The sequence below is a fragment of the Etheostoma spectabile genome, chromosome 16, assembly GCF_008692095.1.
Source record: "Etheostoma spectabile isolate EspeVRDwgs_2016 chromosome 16, UIUC_Espe_1.0, whole genome shotgun sequence".
NCBI lineage: Eukaryota > Metazoa > Chordata > Actinopteri > Perciformes > Percidae > Etheostoma > Etheostoma spectabile.
Window position 1 is genome coordinate 20,655,256 of NC_045748.1, and position 9,333 is coordinate 20,664,588.

General features: G+C 35.5%; 1 protein-coding gene across 1 annotated transcript in view; it reads left to right on the forward strand.

Moving 5' to 3' along the window:
* Nucleotides 1-5,365: 5,365 nt before the first annotated feature.
* Nucleotides 5,366-9,333, forward strand: part of atp8b1 (ATPase phospholipid transporting 8B1) — a 55,270-nt gene continuing 51,302 nt past the window's right edge. Inside the window, exon 1 of the mRNA XM_032539488.1 lies at nt 5,366-5,619. The gene's annotated coding sequence lies outside the window, so the exon portion shown is untranslated. The remainder of the gene's footprint in view (nt 5,620-9,333) is intronic.

A 9,333-nucleotide genomic window follows, 5' to 3' on the forward strand; every position in this document is an offset into this window, starting at 1 on the left:
ATGTAGCTGTCGTTCCTTTTTCGTGTTGCCTTTTTCATTTCAATGTTCAATTTGTTCAATAAAATGAATGTTGAAAATGATAACTTCAACAAGCAATACATTTATTTTAGCAGAACTGTGTTCACTTTAATGTCTGTTTATTTATCCCAAGTAATATCCTTATCGAGATTATTCAACGTTATTGTACATGCATATTTACCTCATGTGCTATATGTATTCTTATTTTCACTTTTGATATTGTTTACTTGAATGTTATGTTTGTCTTTGGACCTAATTGGTTAAAAATGTCTTGTCTTCACCGTGGGATAGAGGGAAACGCAATTTCCATCTCTTTGTATGTTTTGTCATGTGAAGAAATTGACAATAAAGCAGACTTTGAATAAAAATATCAATAGAAAACACTTTTTAATGTAACTGTCGTTCCTTTTTTGTGTTGCCTTTTTCATTTCAATGTTCAATTTTCTCAATAAATGAATGTTGAAAATTATTAATTCAACAAGCAATACATTGCATTTTAGCAGAACTATGTTCACTTTGTCAAGTATTATCCTTATCGTGATTATTCAACGTTATTGCATATGCATATTTACCTCATATAGTCCAGCCCTAATCCAGTTTTCACAGAAGTAGGGAAAATGCTTTCAGTAGTCCAATAGTTTAGGTATCTGGGAATAATAATAGATTTACTACTTTAAAACATATGTAAAAAAAGTCCTAAACCCAATCAAATTTAACCTGGCAAACTTCAAACACATTATAGGAATAATTTAAAATACAGATGCTATGTGATTTTCTCACATATGAATTACTGTTTTACCAGCTGGACACAGACAGGACGGACCACATTACAAAATATTAAAACACTTCATAAACATAGGAATCATAGGAAAAGGAGAGATAATCATAATTAAATATGATTTGTTAAAAATGTACACATGGGAATACTTACAGAACTAATGAACATCACACCTATCAAATCATTTTCCAAATCCATAAAAGTGGTTATTGACAAATCAATATGCTGCCATAATCTGGAATAATGTGTTTATCTTTGGCGCTATTAGTAGTGTTTCTGTATGTGCTCATGGTGAATTTGTCTGCGCTTCACCCTCATGTTGTCCTCGGGTCAAATTGACCCGTTTTCCTAAATCAATGTTCTTTTGAATTCCCCAAAATAACATAATTGATTCCACACAATGCTCTTTGTGGCTATTTTGATAGAAAATTCTGGGGTGTCTCATTCAATTTTATAGCATTTGAAAAAAATTGAAGTGGTTTGGAAATAGTATTGAGCAAAAGTTGACATATTCCAGTCTGTGATTATCCATCAACATCCATTCCTTTAATTTTAATCTGAATATAGTTCCTAATTTCTGCTTTTCTAACTCAAACATTAGGTAGCCTATAATTTCCCATAAATGAGGTTTATTGACCATAAATTCCAAAAATAACGTTATTAAAAGTTAATCAGTATTACGTAGCGTTGAAAACGTCAAAAAAAGTGACAAACATTGAAAAAAAAGCATCAACAAAAGTGTTGATTTTCAATTTTGACGGGAAGACAACACAAGGGTTAAGAACATAAGATGACATTCTCACAACATGTTAAATGTTGTCCTAACATTAGGTATAATTTCCTATAAATGAGGTTTATTGACCATAAATTCCAAAAGTAACTGTCAAACTAAAGTTAATAACTTAGTGCTACGTAGTGTTGAAAACGTCCAAAAAAGTGACAAACGTGGAAAAAAGGATCAAAAGTGTTGAAAAAAGAACAAAAACGTAAGAAAAAGTTAAAAACATTGATATAAAGCGTCTTCAAAATTGTTGATTTTTAATTTCTCAGGCCATCGACTTTGCTTATTTGTTTTATTTGTGCAGCTTATCTAATGTTTTCTTTTAACCTGCTACGGACTGCAGATGAAAATTAGCCTGCGTGGCTAAATCTGGCACATACTGTACATCAGTGATCATCAACTGGCGGCCCGCGGGCCGAATGCGGCCCGCCAAGCCATTCGATCCGGCCCGCGACTGGATTCCAAAATTGTGAGGATCAAAGAGAAAATATGTAGGCCTATTCTACACTATTAAAGCAACTAAAAGCAGCAACAACTGAGTCTCTTCTCAGTAATCACCACCATTTATGACTCTATTTAGGCTACACCCCAAAATCAAACTACTCTCTCTTGATCAGTTAAAGTTCGAGTAGTAATGCCACTTGCGTGGGAGTAGGCAGATTTCAGTGCGGCGATTTTTCTCTGACGCGCCTCTGACTGCTCAGGATATGAAATCTTAAAATTTAAATGTTTAGTGTGGTGGTGACGGCGCAGATTGTATTCTTTTGCAACAGCAACAGTTTTGTTGCAAATTATTTATTTATATATATATAATATTATATATATAAATCAGGCATACTGGTGAGGCATTCCGGAAGGTTGGCATGATAAATGCGTACTTTTCAGTCCAGTCATCATTGAAGGACCTGTTTTCAATATCAACTTTGCGTTTCATAGCCTTTGAGAGTGCCATTTTACCTCTGTTAAGAGACCCTTCACTTCCTCAGTGTTTGTTTTTCAAGTGCTCTATAAGTAAAATTGACTTAATTGAGTTGAGGCAAAATATCTATCACCCCTGGTGGTTGTCTGTGGTATAGGTGATAGGAACCTGACTCATAAAGGCCTTCAGTTTTGTAGTGAAATGGAAAAAGTATTAACAATAAACATCAATCATAATGTTATACCAAAATTTGATTTTTTATTTAATTTTTATTTAAGGGTCCGGCCCCCAAGGAGACTGTCTGGCAAAATTCTGGCCCTCTGACAAATATAGTTGATGACCCCTGCTGTACATGTTGGACTCTGTGCTCATGGTAATTAATGTGCATTGTCCCAGGGATTGCAGGGGGGTAAAATGGCGGGACTTATAGAAATGCTGCATCCATTGTAGTGATGAAACAGAATTAAACAGGGTGCAGTGACTTTCCTTAGCTTTAGAAAGCCTGAAACCGCCTTAATACTGCTTGACAATGGGCTGCTTTCTTCTGTCGGCCCAAAAAAGGATGTGAACTCAATAGGAATAACCGCTTCTGCCTATATTTTTGCTTATTAGCCTATTCAATGTTATCTTATTTCTTTATCCAAAATTTGAAATCAGGCTATTATTTTGAAATGCATATTCCTGGTGTCTATTTTACATCTTATTTTGTTATAAGGTGCTTTTATATAAATGAAAAAGGCAAAGGTTAGCTTTCCATAACCCTAGACTATATGTAGCACACATCCCTTAAAAGAATCTTAAGAATACCTTAATTTTATTTAATTTTTATTTATTTATTTCTTTATTTTATTAATTCAGGACAATGCACATTGATGAACCTGCACAACAGTACACGTAAATGTGCCAGATTGTAGCCCGAGGGCTAATTTCCGTCTGCAGTCCAATAGGCAGGTTGGAGTTACAGTAAAAAAGACATAGGATAGTAGCATTTAGTATATAAAAACAAGAAGAAACAAAAAGAAAAGAAGAAAAAAGAGAAAGAAAAAACAGGACACATACACAAGTTAGCGGTGATTACATGTTTGGTTAGCTCTAAGCCACAGTTTAACCTGGCTCTTAAAGGAGGCCAAAGTGGGACACTCCCTTATAGTTGGAGGAAGTGTGTTCCATAATGCACTACCTTTAATAGATAGTGCATTATGACTGAATGAGGTTTTTCCAAAAGGAACCTCACAGTCCCCGTTTACAACGGCTCTTGTGATCCGAGTCTGTCTAAATTTAATAAACTCCAGCAGTGGAGGTGGCGCCAGGCCATGAAGTACTTTATAAATTAAGCACAATGAAGAAAATTTACAATAACTATCAAAACTCAGTAAGTTATATTTCTCTAAGATATTGCAATGATGATAAGAGAAAAGGTTTTTTTATCCAGAGTCTTAAGCGCCTCCTTGTACAGAAGCTCAACTGGTTTTAGGGTAGTAGTATCTGACATAGACCAGCTAGTGATGCAGTAGTTCACATGAACTGAATAATCAACTCATCTCGCCTAATCATCTTTTATGCTTTAAAGGTCAAAATGAATTAGTCACAAAAAAATATTCATTAGGCCTTAACCCTTGTCTTTCCATCAACATGAAAAAAAAGACTTTTGTTGTCCCTATCTCAACGTTTTATTGCTTTGTCCCCCCAATGTCTTTGTTCCTTTTATTGGCTTTTTGTCACTTTTTTGACATTTTAGACCGTTTTAGCAAAGTTTTTGACGCTTACTTCCAGTGTTTGTTTTGTAGTTTTTTTTCACTTTTTCCAATTATTCGTACTGAAATATTGACATCTTGTTGATATTTTTGACCTCCAATATTTCTGATGTAAAAACAACAACTTGGAAACGGGTCAAATTTGACCCCAGGACAACATGAGGGTTAAAAGTTCAGATAGTATCATCAGTGTTGCAACATTAATTGATAAGAGTAGAAGTACAAGCAACAAAATGTAGGATTTATTTTTTATTTTTGAGGAAATAAAATGTAGTTGTTCTACATCCTTAAATTAGTTCCATATTCAAAATAATTAAAGTTTATGTTTAATGATCATAATTAAGGTTTGAAACAAAGGGGTCACATATTTTCACATATACTTTCATGTCTAATACGATTGTTCTTCTCAAATGGTTAAAAAGTAAAAACTATTAACCCTCATGTTGGCCTTGGGTCTATTTATGACTCTTTTCCTATATCGATGTTCTTTTAATTCCCCAAAATAACATGATTGATTCCACACAACGCTCTTTGGCAAATACAAATCTCTACTCTCATTCATTCATCCATGCATTCGTCTTATTCAATTTTATAGCATTTGGAGAAAAAATTGAAGTGGTTTTGATATATTCCAGTCTGTGATTATCCATCAACATCCATTCCTTTAATTTGAGTCTGAATAATTCCTAATATCTGCTTTTATAACTCAAACATATGGTATAATTTCCTGTAAATTAGTGTTACGTAGACCTGGAGTTGAAAACGTCAAAAGAAAGTGACAAACATTGAAAAAAAGCGTCAAAAGTGTTGAAAAATGAATGGGACAAAATCACAAGAAAAAGTTAAAAACATTGATAAAAAAGCGTCAACAAAAGTGTTGATTTTCAATTATGACGGGATGACAACACAAGGGTAAAAAAGGGACATTTTTGCTGGCAGGCAGGCGGGCAGGAAACCAGGCAGGAAACCAGGCAGGCAGGCAGGGAGAGAGACCCCCCTTCCCCCCCTCCATGTTAAGGATCACCTGGTTTGAAAATACAAATACACACCTTTACCTGTAGCGCTGCGTCACTGCCCAGAACTCCTCACGCCCACTTCCACATATCCTTCATGAATGCCACGCGTTGTTTTTAACAGGCTATTTAGTGTTGTGCAAGGCGTTGGCGTGTCGGACCGGTCGGGCAGGTCGGTGTGTGGGGGGGCAAAGCAGGTGAGACAGGGGGGGGGGGAGAAGGGCGGGGAGCCGCCGCCGAGCTCGCCACAAGCAGGAAGAAGAGGAAAACATGGTGCGGTGACAGAACGCCCGGACGCAGACTGACACCAGCATTCACCTTTTTATTTATTTATAGAAATCTGCGAAGTACACAGAGTAAGTTCAGTTTAATATATATATATATACATATATATGAATGTACTTGTGTTTTGCTGAGGTGTGTTAACCGCGATAGCAGTTGAGCGTTCCAGCTGGGCGGCTGCTGCTCAGCACACCTTTCCTCTCAAAGATCATGTCGCTGTTTGGAGCCTAAAAATATAGTTTATGTGCGGGTAAAATAGGAATGCAAGTAGCCTAGTTGTATAGTTTTACATTTTACCCGCCTCTGACTGTCTCGAAATACGTTTTTCCTTCTATTTTTCTAGGCTCCCAGTGACTTGTATTTGTCTATTACTCTAGTTCAACGTTTCCCAAACTTAGGGTCGGGATCCAAAATGGGTCACAGACCCGTTTTTATTGGGTCGCCAATTGGCAGAGTAAAATGCATATCAATCTTATGTGAATGAGCGTTCTTTTTTGCTCCACTGGTCTGTTCAGCTCAGATGCTGTGGGGGGTTTTCTCTCTCTCTCTTCTCTTATCCTAGGAGGGGATAAGAAAATGAGTTGAGAAAGGGGTGAGACACAGAAAGTCTACTAAATACTTCATATACGTTTAAATTCTTGGTTTGTTCTGTCTTTTGTCCACAGTTTAAAAATGTAGATGTTACAGTGATTCATGGTGTATTTTTGTAAATTCGGGTCCCGGGGACACACCAAATTTCTCTTTTGGGTCTTGAGCTGAAAAAGTTTGGGAACCACTGCTCTAGTTCAATGAGGGTAGATAGCAGCCTTTTAAAACACTTGTCCGCCAATGCGACTCAACGCCAGTAGCCTACAGAGTGCATCAGAAAGTTAAACACCTCTTTTAACCCTTGTGTTGTCCTCCCGGGTCAAAAAACGGACACAAATATGACAATTTTGACATTTTTGTCCCCTTTTTCAGACTTTTCTTGTTTTAGTTTTCACTAACACAACTAGTTTTACACTACTTTTTGGAATTAATGTTCAATATCCCTCATTTATATAGACTTTTACCTAATATTTGAGTTAAAAAGGCAGAAATTATGAATTTGTTAGTTTGAATTTTTATGAATTTTGACTTTAAGATCAAAGGAATGAAAGTAATCAATTGTATTTGCAAAGAGCGTTGTAAGGAATCCAATCCATTTTTTGGGGGTAATTTGGTTAAAAAGAAACTCATATTTCAGATATAGACATTTTTTAAAGGGGTCAAATGTGACCCGAGGACAACAGGAGGGTTGAAACGGAACACCATAGCCTTCATGTTGACAGCGCTGTGTGATAGGATATATAGCCTGGGCACAATACAGGAATTCAGTGACAAAAGTAGTGTTCTACAGTAATGGGAACTATCTCAATGTTTTTTCCTATTTGTAAGGACCCCTTCAAAAAGTAAAGGATAAGGAAACAAGTCAAGTACCAAAAGTTTCAGTTCAGATCCGTAATCCGTTGCTTATTATTGAACAGATAGTTCCTGATAAAAAAATGAGCTAATTTTAGACTTATTGTAGTTTATACAAAGCTCACATACGCTTGTGTTAAGACAACATTTAACAAATGAGAATGTAATCTTTATTTTTTAACCCTGTGTTGTCTTCCCGTCAAAATTGAAAATCAACACTTTGTTGGAGTTTTTATCAATGTTTTAACTTTTCTCACATTGTCTCTTTTTTCCCACCCGTTTTGATGTTTTTTTTCAATGTTTGTCACTTTACTTCACTTTACACTAACTATAACTTTAGTTTACAGTTATCTTTGGAATTTGTGGTCAATAAACCTCATTTATAGGAAATTATACCTAACGTTTTCATATACGTTTAAATCTGGGTTGTTCTTTTTTGTCCACAGTTTTAAATGTAGATGTTACAGTGATTCATGGTGTATTTTGTAAATTCGGGTCCCGGGGACACACAAATTTCTCTTTGGGGTCTTGAGCTGAAAAAGTTGGGAACCACTGCTCTAGTTCAATGGGTAGAAGACAGCCTTTAAACAACTTGTCCGCCAATGCGACTCAACGCCAGTAGCCTACAGAGTGCATCAGAAAGTTAAACACCTCTTTTAAACCCTTGTGTTGTCCTCCGGTCAAAAAACGGACACAAATATGACAATTTTGACATTTTTGTCCCCTTTTTCAGACTTTTCTTGTTGTAGTTTTCATAACCAACTGTTTTACACTACTTTTTGGAATTAATGTTCAATATCCCTCATTTATAAGACTTTTACTGATATTTGAGTTAAAAAGGCAAGAATTATGAATTTGTTAGTTTTGAATTTTAGAATTTTGACTTTAGAGATCAAAGGAATGAAGTAATCAATTGTATTTGCAAAGAGCGTTGTAAGGAACCAATCCATTTTTTGGGTAATTTGGGTTAAAAAGAAACTCATATTTCAGATATAGACATTTTTTAAAGGGGTCAAATGTGACCCGAGGACAACAGGAGGGTTGAAACGGAACACCATAGCCTTCATGTTGACAGCGCTGTTGTGATAGGATATATAGCCTGGGCCTACATACAGGAATTCAGTGACAAAAGTAGTGTTCTACAGTAATGGGACAACTATCTCAATGTTTTTCTCCTCACTATTTGTAAGGACCCCCTTCAAAAAGTAACGGATTAAGGAAACACGTCAAGTACCAAAAGTTTCAGTTCAGATCCGTAATCCGTTTGCTTATTATTGAACAGATAGTTCCTGATAAAAAAATGAGCTAATTTTAGACTTTATTGTAGTTTATACAAAGCTCACATACAGCTGCTTGTGTTAAGACAACATTTAACATATGAGAATGTAATCTTATTTTCTTAACCCTTGTGTTGTCTTCCCGTCAAAATTGAAAATCAACACTTTTGTTGGAGCTTTTTATCAATGTTTTTAACTTTTTCTCACATTTGTCTCTTTTTTTCCCACACGTTTTGATGCTTTTTTTTCAATGTTTGTCACTTTACTTCACTTTACACTAACTTATTAACTTTAGTTTTACAGTTATCTTTGGAATTTGTGGTCAATAAACCTCATTTATAGGAAATTATACCTAACGTTTGAGTTTGAGAAAAGCAGAAATTAGGAATTATTCAGACTAAAATTAAAGGAATGGATGTTGATGGATAATCACAGACTGGAATATGTCAACTTTTACTCAATACTATTTCAAGAACACTTCATTTTGTTTTTCAAATGCTATAAAAATGGATAAGACGCCCCAAAATGAATGAAAGTAGAGATTTGTACTTGTCAAAGAGTGTTGGGTGGAATCAATCATGTTTTTTCGGGAATTAAAAAGAACATTGATGTAGGAAAACGGGTCAGTTTGACCCAAGACAACATTAAATAGATAAGACGTACCTCTTTTTTTGTCTGTTGTTTTGGTAGGCCTATTGGTATCAGGTAATGTCAGTACTACTGAAAAGGTCACCCAGCCCCACAGTTCCAGAGTTGCTGCCCAAGTCTTTACCATGAGGACTATGGATAACATAAGTTTATGAACACATGCTAAAGATGACTAAAAAGAGGAATTCAAAAATCATCTTTTGGAAATTGATCTTAATGCCTTATTTAAAAAGATTAGGAAAAATGCAACCTGTTAAGGACACCAGTTTTCTTTGAATGAATAATGTATTGCAAATAAATAAATGTTCTCACAAGGGGCATAAGTATACACACCCCTATGTTAAATTCCCATACCAGTGTTTCCGCTGGTAACTGCTATCGCGGCCGCCACGGCAAAAACACAGAAGAAGTTATTGAATGCAA